The 22,056-nt window shown below is 42.7% G+C and overlaps 1 long non-coding RNA gene across 2 annotated transcripts; it reads right to left on the bottom strand.

Moving 5' to 3' along the window:
- Window positions 1–2,891: 2,891 nt before the first annotated feature.
- LOC119702764 lies at window positions 2,892–12,251 on the bottom strand. Of its 2 annotated transcripts, none has more exons than XR_005257442.1 (3): window positions 11,024–12,251; window positions 4,949–5,173; window positions 2,892–3,723 (listed from the first exon to the last, which is right to left on the bottom strand). It is a non-coding gene; the product is annotated as an uncharacterized LOC119702764 (long non-coding RNA). The 2 variants fall into 2 exon arrangements; XR_005257443.1 differs by lacking the exon at window positions 11,024–12,251 and adding an exon at window positions 9,247–10,274.
- Window positions 12,252–22,056: the final 9,805 nt, after the last annotated feature.

Below are 22,056 nucleotides of genomic sequence, written 5' to 3'. Positions count from 1 at the left end.
CACTGGCCTTCAGGAAGCTGTATTTGAATAACAGACAGACTTTGCTGTGGTGCCATACCACCCCCAACCCCCTGAACAGTCTCAATGGCATTTACCAAAGGCCATTCTTTTGGCCATAAATGGGTGCTGATAATAGTTACATCTGCACCTGTGTCCAACATGGCCAAAACTTTTACCTGATGGTTTTCCTTTTTTAGCAACAGTGAAATCATTGGTCGCTGTTTCATTTGCTGGACTAAGTTTACTAAAGTGTCACCTGTTGATCCAAAACCTTTATCTCCTCTTTTTGGAGCTTTTCTAAATACATCACTTTCTGTGCAAACTTTGAGATACAATACCAATTGAGCAATTCGGGTACCTTTTTTTACTATTAAAGGAGGTGTCAAAGTGTAAGCTACAATCATAATTTCACCTGTGAAATCTGCATCAATAACTCCTGGCAATACAATCAGTCCTGCCATGCTTGCTGATGATCTTCCTAAAAGTAAAGCACCTAAACCACTATCACTAGAAGCATAGATAGGTCCTTTTACCCCAGTAGGTATTTTCTGAGGCATAACAGAAGTTAAGAGTGACATCTACTGCAGCTGCCAGATCGATTCCCAGGCTACCACGGGTTGCTGGAGGGGGTAGTCTTTCAATGACACTGAGGGGCCTGCTATTTTTGTCCCAGCGCGAGGCCTCTTCCCGCTGGTTTTGGCGTTTTTTGCAAACCTACAGATAATTGTTGCATGATTATCTTTTTGGCAGTGATCACACCATACAGTGGCTGCACAAGTGTTTTTTGACTTACCAAGCTTTTGAACAGCAGCAGCTAGCATAGATGTAATTGGAGCTATGGCAGAAGACACAGCTTGTGCAATTATCTTACTTTGCTCTTTGTCTTGGGAACGATTTGCTAATTCAATCATATCTCCTACTTCAGCAGATCTGCGTAAAGTAGCTAACAATGATTTAGTTTTAGGGTTTGCATTTTCAAAGGCTAACAGTTTAAACATGCTTTGTTTTGCTGCTTCCTCCATGTCAGGTTGAGCAATCAGTGCTGATGCAAGTCTATCAATAAAATGAGTATATGGTTCAGAAATGCCTTGCTTAATGTTAGTAAAAGCAGGTGTGGGTTGTTCACTTGGTAAAGCAAAATAAGCTTGTCTGGCTGTGGAAGCAGCTAAATGATGTAATGCAATTGGATAATTTAATTGTTGCTGCACATTTGCAAATCCTCCTGTTCCTGTTATCATTTCAGCAGTGATCCCATATAATGGATCATTCTGACCTCTTTGTCTAGCAGCCTCTATGCTAGCTAGACGATACCATTCTCTTTCCCAAAGAATTTGTTGTGATGTATCAAGAAACATTCGTGCAAGAGTTTGCAATCATGAGGAGAATTTACATCAACACTATGAATCCAATCTAAAGCAATTCTCCTTGCTTCAGATTTTATACCATTTTCTTGTATAGCTTTTTTTATTTGTTGTAAAATTTTCCAATCATGTTGTTCATAAGTGTCTGGGTTACCAGCAATGACAGGGAAAGCAATTGCCTGAGCAGAGTGCCAATCCCCTTCAATGATAGCATCTCGTATGACACCAGACCACCGTGAGCCACTTGGATGTTTTACGGTTGATGGCTCAGTGTAGGGAGGGGGACAAAGTGAAGTGATTGATGGTGCAGAGGGAATGCAGGGTTGAGGCAACATACGTTTAATTGTTGGAGCAGGTCGGGTATACTTACAACTATTGTGGCTGTTGATTTTTTATTCTGGCTGGGAATTGTGGATTTTTCCTTCCCCAAACGACTGAAGAGAGTTTTCCAGCCGGTCCTGCAATGCCTGCATTGCCGTTTCCATCTGGTTTTGCAGCTCTTTTAAACTTAATTTGATTTCCTGTTGTTGATCCTCTTTATCTGAGTTTTCCTCCTCTTCATTATCTCCTGGTAAAGCAATCTCCTCCGGGCACACAGCAGACGGAATAGGCGGGTACAATTTCGGCCGACAATTTGACCCGTCTATTTCGTCTATGGGTGTCTCTGGATTTGGGCTTAGTTTACTTTTGCTCTCATCGGGAGTGAACCCAGAAGCAGTGCCCCCACTCTCACCCGACTCATTCTGCTCACTCAACTGCAAAAGCTCTCTCACACTCGCACAGGGCTTAGTTGCAGTCATGCCTTTCACAGGATGCGAACGTCCTCCCCCAAAAAGCGCACCCAACCGACTTTCTCCTGAAGGAGGTGAGGCAGCACTAGCAGAGGCATCTGGAGTGAGAGCTTGTACAGCAGCAGCAGCTACTGTAGATTCAGCTTTTAGAGCTTCTAAAGTTTTTATAATTGACCTCCAAGTTTTCCCACAGCCAGAAAATGGTTCTTTGCCCTTTTTATCGATTACATTGTCCCATAAAGCATCCCCCACTTCACGCCACGCCACCCACTCAAATAATTGAGGGGGTGCGGATAGCAAATCCTCTGATCTTGCCCATGAAACGAGCTTATCTAATGCTTTTTCAGAAACTGCCTCCCCTCGCTTAGTAAGGATACCTAGAAGCAGTTTTTTCACTGCAGCATATTCAGTTTCCATGCTTGCAAGCAGAAAGCAGAGGGACGAAAGGTTGGGACCCTTTGACTTCCTACCTTCAAACCGTAGTCCGCTGACTCCCGGTTGAACTCTGCCTGGGCTCCTCACAGCCTTCGCTCCTGAATCAAAGCAGCACGGCTCAGCTTTTCGCTCCCGACAGCTAATCGCTATTTTTTTTAAATGTTGTTCTGGCGTTCCTGTGGTCCTTGTTGTCCCTGTTCAGGTAGCCAAATAAAGGGAGAAAAATATAGGAAAGGGGTGGGGAGAGAGACACAAAGGGAGAGAGAGGAGCCCCCGGAGTCAGAGATCAGTCCTCATGGAAGTGATGATCAATGCTCGGTTTATTGCAAATCTGAGGGTACATTTATACTAGTGGCGTGGGAATATACTTGATTGGATACAAAGCAAGGCAGAAAGCTAACATAGACTTAGTCACGTAGCAGATCTTAGTAGAGGTATCAGTAGAACATTTTGCTCGATATCTTCTTTGCTTATCCTCGGAACATCCGGCTTCACATCCCTTCTCCTTGGGCACATCTTGGCAAGTATGTCCATATTGTCTGTCCAAGGGCAGCACATCTCTGCTAGCACATCTCTCTGCTAGCAAGCTCGCATGCAGGGTTGTGCAAGCAGGCCTCTCAGAGTAGGGTCTGCATAAAATGCTTTCTTCACCCAATGACAAAAACAGCCCCAAAGTGAGACAAATCTAAATTAGATAAAGCTTTAATAGTAGGAATGATATACTGCTGAAATTAGAAAAGAAACAACATGTTCCCTGTTTCTAATATCTTCAAACAATTGTATGCCTTTCTGTTAATGATGAAAGATCATGAGGTGAAACCATGCCCTATATTCCAAGGAGACTGGAAAATTGATCTGTGGACCTTGACATGAGAAGTAATTCCAGCAGTTTATAGACAGCAACATGAACTTTCTTGTTATGTCATCTCTATAATTCATCCTGTGGGCAATTACAAAAACTATCACCCAAAACTGGAGTTTGAGCTAAGTAAAAATCTTCTCTGTCTCCTTATCTCCACTGTAACAGCTTCTCAATGCTCTTCAAACCACCAATCCATAGCTAGATCAGAATAGTGATATATTCTGATAGATAGAAGTACATTTGGCTTCTTCAAACTGAGCATTGCAGATGAAGTCTAAAATTGAAAATTCAAATTAAAAATTCAAAATGTGTAGAACAGGTGAAGTCTATGAGAAAAATAATAATCATATTATTTATTACAATATACTCAGACTTATACCACAAAGGGGTCTCCCGATGCTCCATTTTCTTTAATCATAAACAAATGTCCAGTTTTGCATACTCCCACTCCAAATATTCCCTTTTATTATAAACAAGTCTAAAGCTGTCTCAATTCAGTCAATCATCACAGAATTCTTATTGTTCTGCCTTGGGTTTTCCCCCAAATGCACACCAGTAAGCCAGACCTAATACTAATAGCAACCTGGATAACAGAACTTGACTTGAGAGCTTATTATAGAGAAAGAATTGCCTCTTTTCAACACAGCATTTGCAACAGCTACAGTATAAAAGAATGTTCAATTGTATGATTACGGCTACCATGATTTAAAAGGATTTCTTTTCCCTCCTGGAGGTATCCACCAGGTTAGGTAAATCCAGAGAGAAAAATTACTTTGACACAAAGAAACAGTGTCTGACTAAGGATCTGTTCTGAAAATCTCATCTGACTTCAGATTATACTCCCCAACTATAAGACAAGACTATATGCTTGAGAGTAAAGGTGAGTTTATTTACTGCCTGATTTTAAGCTCACATTATTTATTGAGATTCTGCATGCAGTGACTGCATTTCAGACTTCTCCAGGGGAGATGGAAGAAGCAGGTGCCACCCAGAGCAAGTGACAGTGCACTGCCAGAAAAGAACATTAAAGTATTCCCCAGGGAACAGCAGGGCACCATCTTCCCCCATCCCACTGGGAATTTTGCCATCTGTTCCTCTTTGAAAATGGTAGGGAGGCTGCACTTGCACTGCAAGGGCTCTCAGATTTCACAGATGTTTACAAATGAAACTTTATTCCAGGCAAGGAATAGAAAGTTACGTTGTCCAAACAAATGGGTTATTCTTTAATGCTGCCCAGAAGAGTAAATGTATCTTTAGCACACAGTCTTTCAAAAAGGGTACTTTCAAATACTGATGAGGCAGAATAACCAAGAAACCAGGCACCGTTAGGTTTTGCACCTGTTTGGGAAAAGCCTTCAAGGGCAGTCCAAGTAAAGGCACTGTGGCGGACATGGCATTTGGCTTTTTGGGAGTATTCAAGACGCCCATGTTCATCTCGCACACACCACAAGCGAGTTTGACTCTCCCATGACAATGCTACACCCAGCACCATTCCTTACCTGACATTTTCTTCACTCATTTGTTTTCTGTTCTTTGCATCTCTTCTTATGCTATTATCCCTTCCTATCTTCTTCCTGTCTTCCAACAGCCTCCTGATTTTGTGCTTTTCCTCCTTCTCCTGATGTCTTACTTTCTGAAGAATCATACTTTATTCTCTCTGCTCTTCTCAGTGATTTCCTCCTCCTTGCAAATTCCAAGGGTTTTCACACTGCTGGATCAGAGGTCTTAACAAAATAAGGATGTACAAACATTTGTTTACAGCTTTTGTGTGTGATTAAAATTTGGATTAAAACATGCACAAATGATACAGCACCTACATTCAACTACGTGCCTGTTTATCTTCATAGATCAAGAATCACAAGATCTATTTGTAAAAAACAGTATTTCCAAACCATTATTCAGTGTTTTTTCTAAAGTTGTGTTTAATTTGGAATATTATATTCTCAATGGCTTTACTTTCCATTCCTTTGTAAATGATGTAATTATTTTACTATTATGAGGTGATCCTCTGGGAATCCTCTTGATTCTCTACTAACTTGGGAAATTAAGCCCAAGCCTGTTAGAAAAACAAAACAAAGCTTTAGAGTACTTATTTTCCCTTACACCATTCATTAGCTCAGGTGACTACTATTTGTGGTGGAACTGGAACAACATAATGTCAAGTTTTTGGCAGAGACAGATCTCAAAATACAAGAAGTAGAGCCACCAACACAGCCCTCCCTTCATGATTTCCCAAGATCAGTCACTCCAGGTCAGTGCTTCCCTGTGGCTGTTCCTCAAGGGCTGCCTTCTGCTTGCATATATGATGCGTCAGAAAGCAGCACCTCTTGCTGTCCTTGTCGTCTCTTGGCTGTCAACATTTTCCTGTTCTCAGATGGTGGCAGCACTGTTTCCCTGTCACTAAGTCCAGGTCACAGCCTCCAGGACACGCTGTCCCCTCAGGGATGAAACCAGCACCTCAGCTACCTCCAGAAAATGGCCTCTGCACATGAGGCACCTCAGGCAAACAGCCACCTCATGGCCACCACACATGAGGAGCTTTGGGGAAATGGCTGCTTGGGGCAAATGGCCACCACATGTGGGGAGCCCCAGCAAACATCTGGCTCAGGTCAATGGTCACCCCACACGGGGCTCTGCAAGCAACTGGCTGCCTTGGGCAAACAGCCGCCACAGGAGGGGCACCACTGGCAAATAGCTACCTCAGCCAAATGGCAGCTGTGTGCAGTCCTATCTTTGATTATGGGCCTTGCAATACATAGGGCTACAGGGGACACTGAGAGCAGCCAGTGCAAAAGAGACAAATTTTCCCTTCATACCTCTAAAGCAGGACTTGGAGTCCTACAGTGGGGCAGCTGAACCCAGAGAACTGCCGTCTCTCCCCTGCTGCAGGGCCACAATGAGTCCCAGGCCAGCTCTGTGCTCACTGCCCTGTGCAGTCTCTCCACAGCTGCTTTGTGCACTGGGGTTTATTTGGGGCAAAAGGGTGATAGGGTTCTTCATGCACTGGCTCTCCATCACATTGTCAGCTAAGGGCACAGAACATTTTCTTGCCTTTCTCACAACCGCCCTGGTGCATCCATCACCAGCGAGCTTGTGTCAAACCACCCGTCTGGGAACTACACCCAGTAAGTTTGCAGTATGAAACTGGAAATTAAAATAGGAAAAGAGGAGCTGTGCTGCAGATTCTCACACCACTCAGTAGAACTCACCATGGGCAACACATCCACTGGGCTGGAGGATTGGGGGAGGAAGGGGAAATCACATTCCCTTCTCAGGCCATTTTAGTTAGCACCTGCTGTGACCATATGTTTGCTCATGAAAACAATCTTTGCATCAAATATTAAAACTTTGCCAGGGAAATGTCTAAGTTCTCTACTTAAAGGCACTCAATCTTTTTGTTCATTCCATCAGTCCTTCTTAAATTATTAATAACAGAGACCAAAACAATCTTTAACATGTAAACAATTCCTTCTACTGTTAAAAGAGCAGCTCTATCTGATGCCTGCCACACAGGCCTAAGTGAAGCACAGTGCTGATTTACAATTTATGTTTACGTTTTGAGCTAAAGGGTAATTCTTATCCCTTGAGTACAACTCGGACTTTTCACCTGAGCATGCTTTAAAGTTACTCTCCGCCCCAGGACTCAGCTCCTGCAAAGCCGTGGGCATCTCACCTGCCCTCAGCCCTCTGCTGTGAGGCACGGCTGGCTCCTGAGGCTTCACCACGTGCACTTTCACACCTTTGGCAGCTCTGCATATCTACCCAGGTCTTAAGCCCCTCTCCCAGCCTTCTGCATGCCCCCAGTATGGTGTCAGGTCAGCAGACTAAGGCCATGTGTTTCTCTGAGGCCCTGCTACAACCCTAATCTTTTATCAGCTTCTCAAGCTGCCTGTCCCAGGCCTTTTCTGTCACACTCCACCACCCTCTTTACCTTGGCAGCTCTCCAGAGCCTGTTGCCATGGCAATCCCCAACACAAACTCGCCGCATTCCCAGGAACTGGCTCTCTGCAAGCTTCTTTCTCTGGCTAGGAATAATCCCCCCTGGGTGGTGTCCCCAGACAGCCCTGACTCCTGGGAAGGGACACCTTGCTGGCCCCCTGCACTCAAATTGATCCCTGCACTGCTGCAAGCACAGCATGAGCACCTCAGACATCACCATACTCCACAGCAAACAGCTCCTAACTTATGCTTACAGAGTAGCCCAAAATGTAGTCAAGAGTGTTGGATACATACATACTGTGAAAAGAAATCAGAATTGCTTTGGTTTCCCAGTTTGCCAGTGCTCAGCTATTAACATTCAGAGTGCTCTACTTAATATAATAACACTGAATTAACTTTACATGGGTCATTCTACCCCAATTAAGCAGAAGAGATTTCCAAAAGGAAAAGGAAATGCTAACTAAGATATGCCATTGAAAATATTCCCCTTAAATCTTCATTTTGGCTTCATATGCATTTGATGTTGCTGGTGGTGAATTTTGTAAAAAGTGTTTGTACTTAAATTCAGTTATAGAAGTTAATATAAAGGAATAAACCTACATTTTTCAGCGTAAGTATAAATAATATTTTTTCATTTCTTGATTAAAATGTCACAGAATTGAAGAAGTGTTATTCTTGAGAAAATAATGTTAATGCTGGGCTCCAAGAAGAATGATACATAATGCAGTAGGAAAGATGGTGAGAAGTAATTCATGTATTCATTACAATTCACTGATGGGGGCTTTTTTTAAACCAATAAAGTCTCTAGTGGGCACAAAAACTGGAGTATGAACAAAAAGCCATTTTCACATCAAATACACTTTACAGTAATGGTTTTGAAATTAAAGTATCATTTGTAATCCATTTTCACAGGCCTTTACCTTAATGTAACAAAATGAAAGTGACCTCAGGGACATTTTCTCCTCTCCATCAGAAAATACCGGCAAGCTGCATGAGCTCCAAAATATGTAGATTTTTGCTCTTAAAAGGGACTGTCTCAGTGAGAGCACAGAGGCACTTTACAGCTACTGAAGCATTGTCATTGTCATATTTTCTGAAAAATCCCTTCACCAGGATTTTTCTCCTGAGAAGCTAGGAAGCCTCAGAAAAGAAATGTCAACAATAATCATCTGCTGCTGTGAAATGTGGCAGGTGCATCTTTGACAGGTCTCATGTGAATTTTCTTAATGACCCATCACAGCCAGCTGTGTCAAGGCTCTGAGCAGTCATGAGTTTTTGTTATTCATTCTTTTTCATTCCTTTCTAGCTTTCTGATGTAGACTTTTTCTCTATAGTGTAATATTTAGTATAGCGAATATAATATGATATGATATTATGTTATGTTATGTTATATTATATTACTTTACATTATATTATATTATATTATATTATATTATATTATATTATATTATATTATATTATATTATATTATATTATATTATATTATATTATATTATATTATATTATATTATATATCAGCCTTGTGAAACATGGAGTTAACATTTTTATCTCTTCCCTCATCCTGGGACCCGAAAACAACACCACATTTGTTGACCCCGAGTGAGTGGCATTGATGGTGACGATAGAAGTGGGTGTAGCCTGGAGCTGAAGAACCAAAAACCCTAAATTCGGGCAGAGTTCACAGCCAAGGCTGAACACAAAACCTCCTGACATTTCCCAGACATCGTGTCTGGAGACTTTCACAGCACAGAGCAGCCTGCTGAAGCCAAGAGGACACTGTCACAAGGTACTGTTAACTCTTCACTTCCTGAAAATACTGCCCTTAGCAAAATGTGGGCTGAAATTTGGGAAAATGTACCTTCGGAAAGGGAGGTTCAATTTTCTCCTTCAGAGGAAGACTTTATTACCCTCTGGCCATCTTGGGGACACCAGGACAGAGTTCTTATTGTGAGGAATAGGTCAAAATTCATAAGAAAATAAAATAATACCATGAGTATAATATAGTTATAGGAGTAGAAAATAATAGAAAAGTTAAGAAGTAGCTATAAAGAAATTAAGGGTCTGTTTTATCCCAGGAGATTTGTCCAGGCAAGTCCTCAACAGGCTATGGAAAAAGCAGCTTGCAGGGGTTGGGAAACCTACTGTCAGACACATACCACACACAGCATGACCGCATTTACATGTGAAGGGGGAAAAGCAGCACAGAGTTTCAGAAATCTTAACTAAGTAAAGAATTAAGCCATCAGTGACACACCTGGCTACTGACAACCGGGGGGGACGACATATCCGACAGTAATCCATTCAGGCCTATAGTCTGTTTCTGGGAAATCCCTTAACATGCAAAGCATTACCAGTAAGGGACTGTTTAACTTGTATATCTTCCCGGACACGGGGTTTGTGTATTGCAAGCGTGGCTTTTCAAGTTCTGTCAAGCACAAGACAAGGAACCGATGAATTATTCCCGAGACATCGAGAGCTGGACCATCTTCCATCTGATAGCTTTATCCTGGGACCGGAGAAGCTTTGGGACTCACTTGATTAAGAAAAGGACAAAGAACATCCTGGTCTGCGGCAAGAAAAAGTGTGTAAGAACTGGACCAGGACACGGCTATGGTGTGCCACTCTGACGCATACAGGGGCTCAGAGCTGTGTACGTGTGACACCCAGAGCCAATGTCCCGGGCTAGACTCTGTATGGTCGATTCGTGGCTGACCCAGATTTTGTCATTCGAACGCGAAATAAATTTTATACTTTGTTATTTTATCATAATTTGGTTCTCGCAGATTATTGATTCAATTTAATTGGCAACTATGTTTATAATACTATAGTGAAGAGACATCTCTGTGAGTTTTTCAGATGAACAAAGTTCCACGTTTTTTTTCCAGACCTGACCTGCTCTCTGGATTTAAATATCTGGGAATTCATGGATCTCTTTTTTGAGGAGACATTTGACTGGGGTTTTGAACTGCCAAGTATTCCTCTGGTGTTTGCAACCCTTTTCCCTGTTTTGAAGCGCATTGCTCCCTTGGCGGAGTTCATCCTCTGGTGCAGGGGGCAGTTTGCCCCCCTGCCAGAGCCAGCAGGAGAGAGATCTGTCCAAGGGCAGAAACTACTGGTTTCTGCATCCCCCACCGAGGGGGGCAAGGTTTTGCCCACGGCTGAGGAGTTTTTTCCTGCTTCTTTGGGGCATGCGCAAATGTAGCCGCATTTTTTTACCCCCTTCCTTCTCTCCGGGATGATGGGGAGCCGATTCCGCCCACCGGCTGGCTCCAAGGGCCCCGCCCTGGCCGGCTTCACGGGCTCTGCCACGGAATTCTCCGCACCCCCTCACTCCGGTGAGGCGCGGACTCGCTCCCACCCCCGCCGAGAGAGACGATCGCCACGCCGACGCCAGCGGCACCACCCTGCCCGGCTCCACGGGCGCCGCTGGTTCCCGCGGCCCCACCCACGGGCCCGCCACCTCCCCCGCCGACCCCCCACCGGCTGTTCTGCTGACTGCACCAACGCTGCCTCTCGCGGAACCAGGAGCAGAAGCGGCTGCCGTCTCCCTGCCTGCCATGCCTGCACTCTCTGCATCCAGCCTGGAGGGAATCGCGCTCCCGCCAGCCCTGGCGATCCCAGCACCTCCCGCCAACCTGTTTCCAGTTCAAGAGGATGCTGAGAACGGCGCTGAGCCCGCAGAACTATCTCTGGGGTGGCCCGCGGTCCCGCCGCCCCCAGCGGCGGCTGCCGCGGCACCTATCATCAGCCCTACCCCCGGAGTTGCTTGGGCTCTCCCAAGGCGGCCCCTGCAGTGGGGGCTGGGGCCGGGGAAAGGGACATCAGCCTGCCTGCCAGGGGAGGTATGGCTTGACAGCTGATTGCCGGCGCCTGCTGGCTGACCTCTTTCAAGCTCAGCGTTTTTCGCGGGCCGCTTTGCATTTGGTCGGGGGCTTCTCACTGGTGTTTGGGGTGCTTGCCTCCTCCTGCACGCCCCAGCAATGTCGGGGAGGTGGTTCCTGGAGGTTCTGCCTCCAGCCCCAAGCCCGGAGGGGTTGGGGTGGTACTAAGGGGCAGAGAGCAGGAACACTGGCATTTGCATTGCAGGAGCAAGAGACACAGTGGAAAGTGAGCATTGCTCGCTTGCTCTGGGGAGATAAAACCCCCAGATCCGAGATGAAGATTCTCGGGAAACCTTCTCTTCTCCAGCTGCCGGTATGCATCGGTGGTTCTGGGGAAAGGGGGAGGAGGTGTTCAGTCACTATTGCTGCCAATGCAATGGCAGCGTCGTGGTGACGAGTTGTGAGAACAGAGAGCCCGCCTCGAGGCTGAGTCTGGGCCATTTGGCTTATTTCCCTGGGCTAGGGCCTCCGCCCTGCCTGCTGTTGGGTTTGGGGGCTTTGCTTCCCCCATCAGGGCCTGGGCCACCACCCATGGCTTGGGTCTGGGTTCCCTGGTCCACCCACGAGGACCAGGGCCTGCTGCAGGGTCCAAGAGTCCCTCTGCTGCTGCTGCTGTTCTTTCAGAAAACAAAACAAGAACAACAACAAAAATTTAAATAAAATAAGAAAAGTGGAAAGAGCTAGCAGCTCAAAAGCATTGAAAAGACACAAATTAGCCTCAGCACAAATGGTTCAATTAAGGGCTGTGGCCAGGACATTCCAGAAATTTTCTCAAAATTGTTTGATAACTGTCAATGGATTTTTTATAATTATTGATGGATTTTCTTCAGCAGTTCTTAGTTTCAGGATTCTGCAAGTCTATTTCAGGACCAAAAGGGACTTGCAGAGATGTCAAAGAGGAACATCTTCAGTTCATGGACCTTCTCCTGAAACTCAGCTGTTTGGACTTGAAACAATGCACTTTCTTTGCTTTTTGCTTTTTTTTTTTTTTTTTTTTTTTTTTTTTTTTTTTTTTTTTTTTTTTGCATTTTCCTTTATTGTAAGCTTGTTTTAGTCATATGATAGAATTTGATGTTGTGTACAGGCTCACCCCATTTTTGCTTTTGGGAGAAGACCATCCCCCAAGTATTCAATGAAACATTTTCCCTCTAGCCTCACAGGAAGTACGAGTGTGTCCTGCTTCTCACACTTGGGTTTTGGGTACTAAAAATAAAGAATGTATTCAGCCTCGTTGGCAATCACAGCAGAGGTGCTGACGGATGAATTAACATGTACAAAGACTACACTCCCCTGTTTAGGTTTTAAAAATCAACATGCTCTCAGTGAGCAATGCCATCTCTACACCTTTGTCTGTGTGCTTGTCTGCCATTTGTTACACTCAAGTTAGCAAGTTGAGATGAGCCATGACAGAAAAGTAGGCCTTAAAATATGCTTCAGGTTGGTGTTTGGTTAATATTCCGATGAAGGTTATGTTATAAATAAGAAGCTTGACTAGGCCAATATTCAAGCAGCAATCAATTTATTAATTAAGGTTGTAAAGTATGAGCAAAACAGCGCTGGGTACAGTGGGGGAAGTTTTCCCTCCAGCTGCACACCGATGGTTGGGGCGTACAGATATTTATAGGGGTGCACATAAGCTTTTTTCAGCAGTTTCTATTCCCAATTTTTACGTCACAATTCTATACACTATTGTGAGTTAGTTTTTCTCAGGATGTACCCCAGAAAGGAGTATTCCCAGATGGTGGGGTCCTACTTCCGAAAGAAGAAAGAGGTCTTCCAGCTGGTGCAGTCTAGACTCCAGATGTGGGCCCACCTTTTAATTGCAAAGACTATAAATCTCATAACAGTGATGTCCAGCTTCCCTTGGTCGAAGTTATCAATCCTTGGGTTGATGTTCATCTTCCTTTCTCAAGCTGCTTTTTACTGTTTTGCTAAGGTGTTGAGATAAGCATGTTTCCTTTACATATATCCTAAACTTATATTTTCAAAGCTCCTTACTACAAGCAATATTCTAAAATTATACTTCAAAAGGTTATTATTGCAAAGCTGTTTAATGTTTAGCTACGTGCAAAAAGTTCCTGTCCAGCAGCAATATCCTTAAAGCTTTAATTCAGATGCTATAAAAGTTAATTGCAAACAAAGGATAAGTTCAAAGGCCTTCTTCCATGCCTTACTCCCTCAGTTATTTTTTTGGAATTCATCCTTTAATTGTCCCATGATCAGTTTCCACACATATCACAATCACAAGCACACATGTTGCCTGTATGTACCTGACACGAAACACAGCTTTGTATCTCACAGTTATCAAACAGGTTGGGTGATTTTCATGGACAAAGTGTTTTCATTGTGATAAGCAGTGTAATGGAAACAGTGACACAGAAGAAAAATCATTCACTTGCCACCCTGGATAATGTTGGAGATATCCTTGTGTTGTGTTACTGTCATGGGATAAGTGATACATTTTGTATATGGCACATCATCATGCTGATTTTGGGGAGGGCACTGTGGAGGTGAAATTAATACCTTCTGCTCATGAATGTCAATCTAACTGAAGTCTTGGAAGCAGATACTGCTGTCAGACTGCTACAAAACAAAAAGGACAGGAAACCGGTTGTCTGGGTGCTTGCCATGGATAACGACTGAGCAAAAGCTTCACTGTTGGAAAAAGCAACCATCAGAGATCCCAAAAAACCTCTTTTTTGGGGTAACAGAATTGATTTTAAATGCTTTGTTTCAAGGCTATGAAACAAAATTCTCTAACCATTGGAAAGAAGAAAGAAACCATCACTAGCTAAGCCTTAATACCAAGTACTGATGTAAAAATCAGTAAGAGCAAATACATTGTTGGATCTGTTTTGTCTGGATATTCTGTCTTTTCCAGATTTTTCCAGCCCAAGGTCTTGACACAGCTCCTCAAACCAGCACAATGCTCCATCTCTTTCTTGACTGGTGAAGATCAGCTGTATTCACACACACTGAGACATGACAAATGTTCTGCAGTCGTGTAAAATGTAATTAATTAGCAAATGCCATGACACAAAATAGAAAACAAACACAACTCTATAAAGAGGATTATTATGACATATGGATGTGCACTTACATGCACACATCTTTTCCCCAAATATAAATAAACAGTAGGTCCCAAATATATTTTAAAAGAATGTTTGCTCTCTGATTTGATTCTAGTTCCAAGATCATTTCTTACACACCAATAGCTGTCATTATATGACTTAGCAGTAAATTAGTCTGGCCCTTCTAGTATTTTCAAGCAACTTTACAGATTCTATGCTGAAAAGTACAATATTTCATCATAGAGAAACTGCTGGCAGATGACATGAATGCAGGTGCTGATACCTGGTTTTGGCACAGATGAGAACATGAATGTAAATAATCCTAATATCTCCTTGCCTCAGGTACTGCCTGTGATTGACAGCTGTAACAGAAACCTAAAAGTCAGCTCTGAATGTGACTCTTGGTCAGGCTGAGATTTTACTGGCAGCATGGAACCCAAATACGGTGCTTTACAATGTAATAGTATATTGATTATACAACTTGATAATGCACATCCAAAGAATGAAGCTAGAAGAAAGAATTATCTTAGAAAGAACAGGAACCAAAGACAGGATATCACAGAATGACAGCTTTAGAAGATGTGTAAAACTTGCTTGAGAGTTGGGTTTGAATTTAGCTTCTGACATTAGCAGGAGCTGCATAATTTGATACTCTATTCTGTGCAATCAAACATGTAATTGCTATGTGTATGATGCCAGATATCCCTTAAGAGCTTCATCTGAAATGTGTCACTCATACAACAGAATTTCATAAAGGCATTTCATATTGAGCTGTGCAAACAGACCCATGAATGCATTATCATTGGCAAAAGGTCATTTTCTCTTCATCTTATTCCCTATGCTATATCTGAAAAAGCAGAACAACCACTTTACCAATGTCAGGACTTATTCTACATCTAGATCTTACTATCAGAAAAAATAGATTTGATTCCTTTTACCCTCCTGCTACAAACAAAAATATTTTACCCCTTGCTCAGGAGATGCTCAGATTACCTGTGGCACAGAACCCTTTGAACACAACAGCAGTTTCAAAATCACCTTCTCAAAACACCTATCAGCCGTGGTTTTGTCATGTAAAGTATGAAACAAGACACATCGGGAGCTTGAAAATCGAACAACATCTGATTTCTCACTGAACAACAGCATTAGAGTTCATGGCAGAAAAAAAGGTGCTGGTTCATTATATGCCACAAGACAGTGGTTGTAAAAGACTGAGCAGTAGAACTGAAGCTTGTTGCATTGTGTTTTTCATGCTTTTGGCTTGTTCTGAAATAGTTTCTTCTGCGTACCCCCGTTCGTTCACTTAAATAGTTCCTCCCAATGTTGTTTCCCTTCTCCTCCATGTCAAACACCCCTGTTCCTGCTGAATCATCCTCTAGTCCCCTCCCTGGCCCTCTGTCAGTCACTTGGCCTCCTATCCGCTCTTTCTAGGATCTTCCCTTGGGGGCACCGAGTGATTGGCCAGAGGCCAGGGTCCTCCCTCAGGGTCTTCCCTGATTTTTCACCCCTCATGTTCATCTCCCCAGTTTCCACACCTGCAGCTCTCCCCATTGGTTGTTTGATGTATCATACTCTTGTTTCCACCCCTCTTTGATAACATTCTGTAAAAAGCTCAGACCTTGCTCTTAGCAGCAGGTTCCCCTGAAGTTCGGAGTTCCTTTGAGCCCTGGAATAAACTTCAAATTTACCCCTGCCAAGAGTTGGCCTCTTATTCCTCCACCAGTGTCTGCCAGCTGCTTCCCCGACTTAGGGTGAATAACCCTAGCCGCGCTCCAGTACCCCTTGGGCACAGGAGGGTGTCCCCCACCTGTGTGTTGACCGTGTTAAGCTGGTCAGGCAGTGGCCTGGAGGCCACCGAGAGGACACGGCAACAGAAGCTCTAAAAAAACCTATGTCAAGAATATAACTGTGATATCAAATAAGAGAAATCTTTCTGGTTCTTCCTTTATAAGAATGTTTTATTTCAGTTAGGAGAAAAAGAACACCCTCCCAAAATAACCAAAAAAACCCCCAAATTTAAAAAAACCAACAAAACAAAACAACAACAAAAAACACACACACAAAAACAAAACAGAAAAACCTCAGAAAAATAAACAAAAAACAAACCAAAGAAAAACAAACAGTTTGAAAGCAAAAGGCTTCCAATGGACCTTCAAGATTTAAAGAAGTTTGTATTCTCTGCACTTTGTGCTCCTCTATTGCAGTCCTCTACAGTACTGAAAGAATTTCAGTTTTCTTGTTCTTGGTTAGTTGGGAGCAGAAGTGAAAAAAAAAGTAGGATTAAGATCCTCAGTCAACAATTTGCATGTCTCCTTTGCCTTACTTGTGTAAGAGCACAGAAAATTGAGTGAGAATAGGACAGTGGGTTGCTCATTTGTTTGTAGCATGCTGTGTGAGAAAGAAGAACTATCTGTCATCTCCATGAGGGAGGGGTGACAATATCAGCTAACTTTTATTTCTGTGAACAGTACATCTCTTAAACAAGGTTTTGTTATGCACATTGATTCATTTTCTCAATTTACCAAAATTCAGGATCTTGAAAGTTGTCTTAATGAAGAGAAGGATAACATGATGGAGCCAAGTAATTTTCAGTACAAGACACATTTACTTAACAGGAGGCCTGAAGTTTTGTTTCCACAATCACAGGACCCAATGCTATAGGCTGTCATTACTCACAGCTATGCCCAGCCCACAAACAGCACAGAATTTTTCTTCAGTAGCACAAACCCAATGACTTGTCCCTCTAGCTGTTGCTCCCTATCATGCTCCAGATCCATGATCTACCTTGCTTTTCTCACATGTTATTACAGTCCAACACCTCTCTTCCTCTTAAACTTGCTAACATGAAAACAATAGCTCTTTTCACTGCATGACTAAAGCCTTGCACATCCTTACATTTTGGGTGAAGTCCCGTGGGGTTTTTTGTCACTTGCTCTACAGAGTGTCCCATGCCTATATTTTACACCAGTTGGTTTTACCTAGCTTGTAAGTTTAAAATTTTTACAGCTATCATATGAGATCAAACAGTTCAAATTGTCTCCTGGAGCACATTTTCAGTGTTTCAGCACGAACAGCCATCCCACAGATAAAACTCTCAAGTGAGCAAGAGTTCATACAGAATATAGAAAAGCCCATCAGAGCACCACAAGAACAACCATTCTGGAAAGGAAGACACTAACACAGAGTTATATTCAGATAGGGATTTCAGTTTTATCTTTTTACCCTTACCTTTCCTTTACCTTTTATTCAAAAGATGGGGAAAAAAAACCCCACTAATTTACTTGGGGATAAGAATAGTCATAGAAAAGTGGAGTCAAATTGGTAGTGAAGACACCTTGCTTTTCAGTCCTGTGTATTAACAGAGGAGTTGGGTACATTTCAGTTCTCATTCCTAAAAAATATCTGGTCAGTCTTCTCCTTAGCACCTGCAGAGATGTCCAGAACCCTTCTATTTTACATCATTGCTAAACTCCAGTGTGAATTTCCTTCTCCCACATGGAACCAATGTGTTACTGTTTTGCCTCAAGTATGACAGCGGAACAAATAGCTGCCAACCTCTGTACAGAACTTGTTGCAAACTAAGATACTGTTTTCCTGTCTATTTTCTTTATAATAAAACAGAACCACTTCTTTCAATTTTCATTCTGTGTTTTCTGTGCTTTCCAAACTCTCCCTTGAGCTACCTCCAACTTATCCACATTCTCATTAAACAATGAAATATGTGTTTTTGCAAAAACACAAATTGTGCACTCCGGTATCTTTCTCCACCATTCACACTCCTGGGCGGTAACTACTCTCCATTTTCCACCCCAGCTTGTCCCTTATTTTCCTTACATATAGGGCTTTGAAAAGCTGAACCTGGTCCTGTTAGTTTAGCCTTTTCTGTCAAATTAACAAGGTCCTTCTGCGTTCTAGTTCTGTCCTCCATCATCCTTACAGCTTAACGGTGTGATGTCCTCTGTGCATTTGACCAATTTAACCCCCACTCCATTACCTGAGTCCTTAATGAAAATACTGAATAGAAACCAGCTGATTCAGCCCCACTTTAAATGTCCTCTTACTCTGGCAGTGAAACACAAATTTTGAATGGTCTCCACTCCACTGTGTGCAGTGTTTTCAGGCTGGACATAGTTTCCTGGGTAGTATATAAAGATACCATGAGAAAAAAGTCAAAAGCTTTACAGAAGTCAAATAATGAATCCTCCCGTGTACTGTGTCTATTATCCTGCCCAAGAAAGAAATTGGATTAATTCAAAACTACTTGTTTTTCACAAACCCTTAGGGATTTCTTAACCACTTCATCATCTTTAGCATTTCTTAAATTGATGATTTCATACTTTGTCCCAGAACTTTTCCTGGGGCCAAAGCTGGGGTAAGTGCTATAATGTTTTTGCCTGGTGTTTTGAGCTGATCTGATAAGCTCTCAACACCCAAACGTTATACCCCAGGATAGCTCAGCATTCATTGGGAGTCATAAAAGGAGCAGGAGGCTTATGTGATAGCATCAGGAACAAAAAAGGTTTAATAAAAGGCAAAATAACAAACACAAAACTGAGCCAGGTGCAACGGGTTTGTGCTCCTGGTAGAACACCTCACAAAAGCGATTCGGCTTCTTTGTTCTGTCTTTTTCTACTAAATGGCCCAGGCAGGACCTTTTGGCTTATGGCAAATTAGCTGTCCCCAAACTTGAGGTGAAGTCCCCAAGGATTTTTCTACCTGACCACTGGGAGAAAATTCTGGGCTCTTTCCTTTTTGGGGGACAGAGGAAAGTTCTGTCACTCTGTCCATAGGGGGCACATTCTTACAAACTGCTCTTGGAATTTCTCCAGATTTCTTCATTTTTCCACCTGATATCTTTAGGTGATAACTTCGTGAAACTCGCCCTACTAATAAGCCCTATTTTACAAGAAAGATAAATATAACTGTCTCAGAAAGCAATCGGCATATAAATAAAAATACTATTAATTTGACTGACCCCAAGAGTTTCACAAAGTGACCATGGCTCATCCAGTGAAATTGCCACAAAACAGAAACAATTGGGATTGCTTATTTTACTAAGAATATGAATTGGAGGGGACATGGTGAAAGGATATATGTGAGTGCACAGCATAAAGAAGCTAAGCCAAATGCTCCAGGTAACCCTCCGGTGATGCAAAACAAGCAAGCAACAAAACTGAAATAATCACTTTTAATTACAAAACCCCTATGTTCTTCATATTTTAAAAGGGCAGTGCATGGATTCGTGTAAGCATTGCCAACAGTCAATAGTGAGGGAAAAGGCCTAGCAGACAGGATTAGACAATTCTGTAGATAAGAGCCAGAAGCAAATGCTGTCCTCTCCACAGAGGATCAGCAATGCACCCTGTTTGCTTTCTTGAGTCTAAACCGAGAGCACGGACACAGGAAACTGCTGCAGCAATTAATTCCAGTCTCAGCACTGCTCTTGATGCCCAAATGCTGATTGTACCCACCACTACAGCAGTTCCTACACTTGTGCTACTGCTGGCTACATGCTTCTTTCCCTCTCCCCCTGTTTTCCAATGGTTTCTTGGCTATTTTGCAGGTGTACAGCATCTGATCAAGCTTCCTCATTCCGTATCTGGTCTGCTATTTACCTTTCCATGTGTTCATTTCCACAGCTCACTTGGCCTTTTCACCCCCTTCAAAATTATCCTCTTAAATGAAATGAAACCTTTCTTTAGGTGAAGGACTCATCTGGCCTGGGACCACAGATGAACTACCATACTGCTCCTCTCCCTCTTACTCCGCAGTATCCCACTTTTTTTTTTTTTTTTTTTTTTTTTGAATAAACCCAACCAACTTAACAGCCTTGTGTTTTGACATCCGTGTAAAGTCCACCTCAGCCTAGATTTTGTTTGAACTCCCACTAGCACTATATCCCTTTCTCACTCAGACACTTACAGCACACTGTTCAAAGCTTACTCTGACAGGAGAATTATTAATTTAAGAAGCCTTAGGGCTTTTTACAGTATCTGACAGGATAACATTAGGACTTGATAAACTTAGAGGTGTTATGAAATAAATGCCATTTGTTTGAGGTGAGGGGATTTCCACCCCTACAGACACTTGTGGTCATGATTATAGGCAAAAACAAAATAATGCCAATATTACAAAGAAATTTTCTGTGCCCAAATGAGACGCCTCATGCCTGACTTTTTGAACCAGCTAGTGCAATAGTGTGGATATTGGTTCAAAGCACATCTACTTGATGTGCAGCTGCAAGTCAGCACTTCTACAAATTAGGCCCCACAGTCCGTAGCAAAGAATCACAAAAAAGCTGCACACTGACAAGGTAAGAATACACTGAAGAAAGGCACTGAGCAAATCTAGCTCTCCAGCACACCATCCAGGTGAGCCTTCATTGCAAAGGCATCCTTTTGGTCCCTGCAATCTCCAGCCATACACAACCCAGATCACGGGTCCACTCAGCATGCCCTTGCCTCTTTCTTTTGACTGCACCTTCAATCTTCAACTTTATCTTTTTCATTATCTGCCTCAAGAAAGAGCTTGCAACTCATGCCCCTCATTCACTCTTCCCACTTTGATACATCCCTCCAGTTTGCAGTTGGCTAGTCGAAGGCCATTTCCTAACCACAGAAACATAGGACTGCATCAAAGTTTGCTGAAGTTCTCACCACTTGACTTTACAAATTTCATGTCTTCTGCAAGTCTGTGGTCACACATGCCTAAAATACAGCAGAATGAATAAATAATCATGCTTGTCACTTTTTATTTATTGCCTTAATAAGAACCACAGGAAAAACAATGCACAGCCCGTGCCCTCTCTCCCACCTTTTTCTTTGCATGTGCACACCCCCAGATTACAGAGACTGCAACCTAATATAAAGAAGACAGAGCACAAGAGTGCCACGGAGCAGCACAGCCTCTGCAGGTAGGACTGAAATTCAGATGCTTGCTCTTCACACTTCTCTTCCCATGCTGAGCCATGACAATTCTTTTCTTCTCCCTTTCTCTCCAGACCACAGTAAGCTATAGCATTTTTCCTCTAAGTTTCCTCCTCTGCTAAATTTACCACACTGTCCATTTCCTCCAGCTCACTGCTGCAGATTCCCAAATCAGCTATTGAGTGGAGAGTCCAAACACCTCTAGGTCACATAGAAAAGAAAGTGCCACTTGTATAGTGCCACTATGTTCAGTAATACCTGCATGGAAACTATTTACCTGTACGCAAAATACTCTTCACAATCACTACAACAAAATCTTTTCTACTACTGTAAAATCCTAAACCAGCAGGGAGAAAGAATAAAGGGAATTCTTTTAAAAGGCAGGGGGAATTAAAGCAGAAGGGTTGGGGGGGGAAAAAGACTTAAACTTGTGTAGCTCGCATTTTACACCAAAGCTGCCAGTGCAAAAAAAACCAAAAAACATCCCAAATAAACTGCACCGTGTCAGTGCAGAGTGCAAAGTGCAAAGACTCATTACTAAGACTATATATTGCCGGGAGCTGCGCAGGGGAAATGCATTAGGCAGTTTGGGCTTTGGCTGGAGCTAAATGCACCAATCAGTGATCAGTGACTCAGATCATTTTGTCCAGTAAGCATTCCTGCATTTCTGCTGAAGAGAGACACTGCAGTTTCTGGGTTTTGTGCTGTTTTCAGTACATTGACTTAACATCAATGTATTGCAAACAGTATATTGAGAGATCTGCAGTATGATGAGATTTATTATTTTCAG

The sequence above is a fragment of the Motacilla alba genome, chromosome 6 (genome assembly GCF_015832195.1).
Source record: "Motacilla alba alba isolate MOTALB_02 chromosome 6, Motacilla_alba_V1.0_pri, whole genome shotgun sequence".
In the NCBI taxonomy this organism is placed as follows: domain Eukaryota; kingdom Metazoa; phylum Chordata; class Aves; order Passeriformes; family Motacillidae; genus Motacilla; species Motacilla alba.
This window is presented reverse-complemented; position numbering and strand designations above follow the sequence as displayed.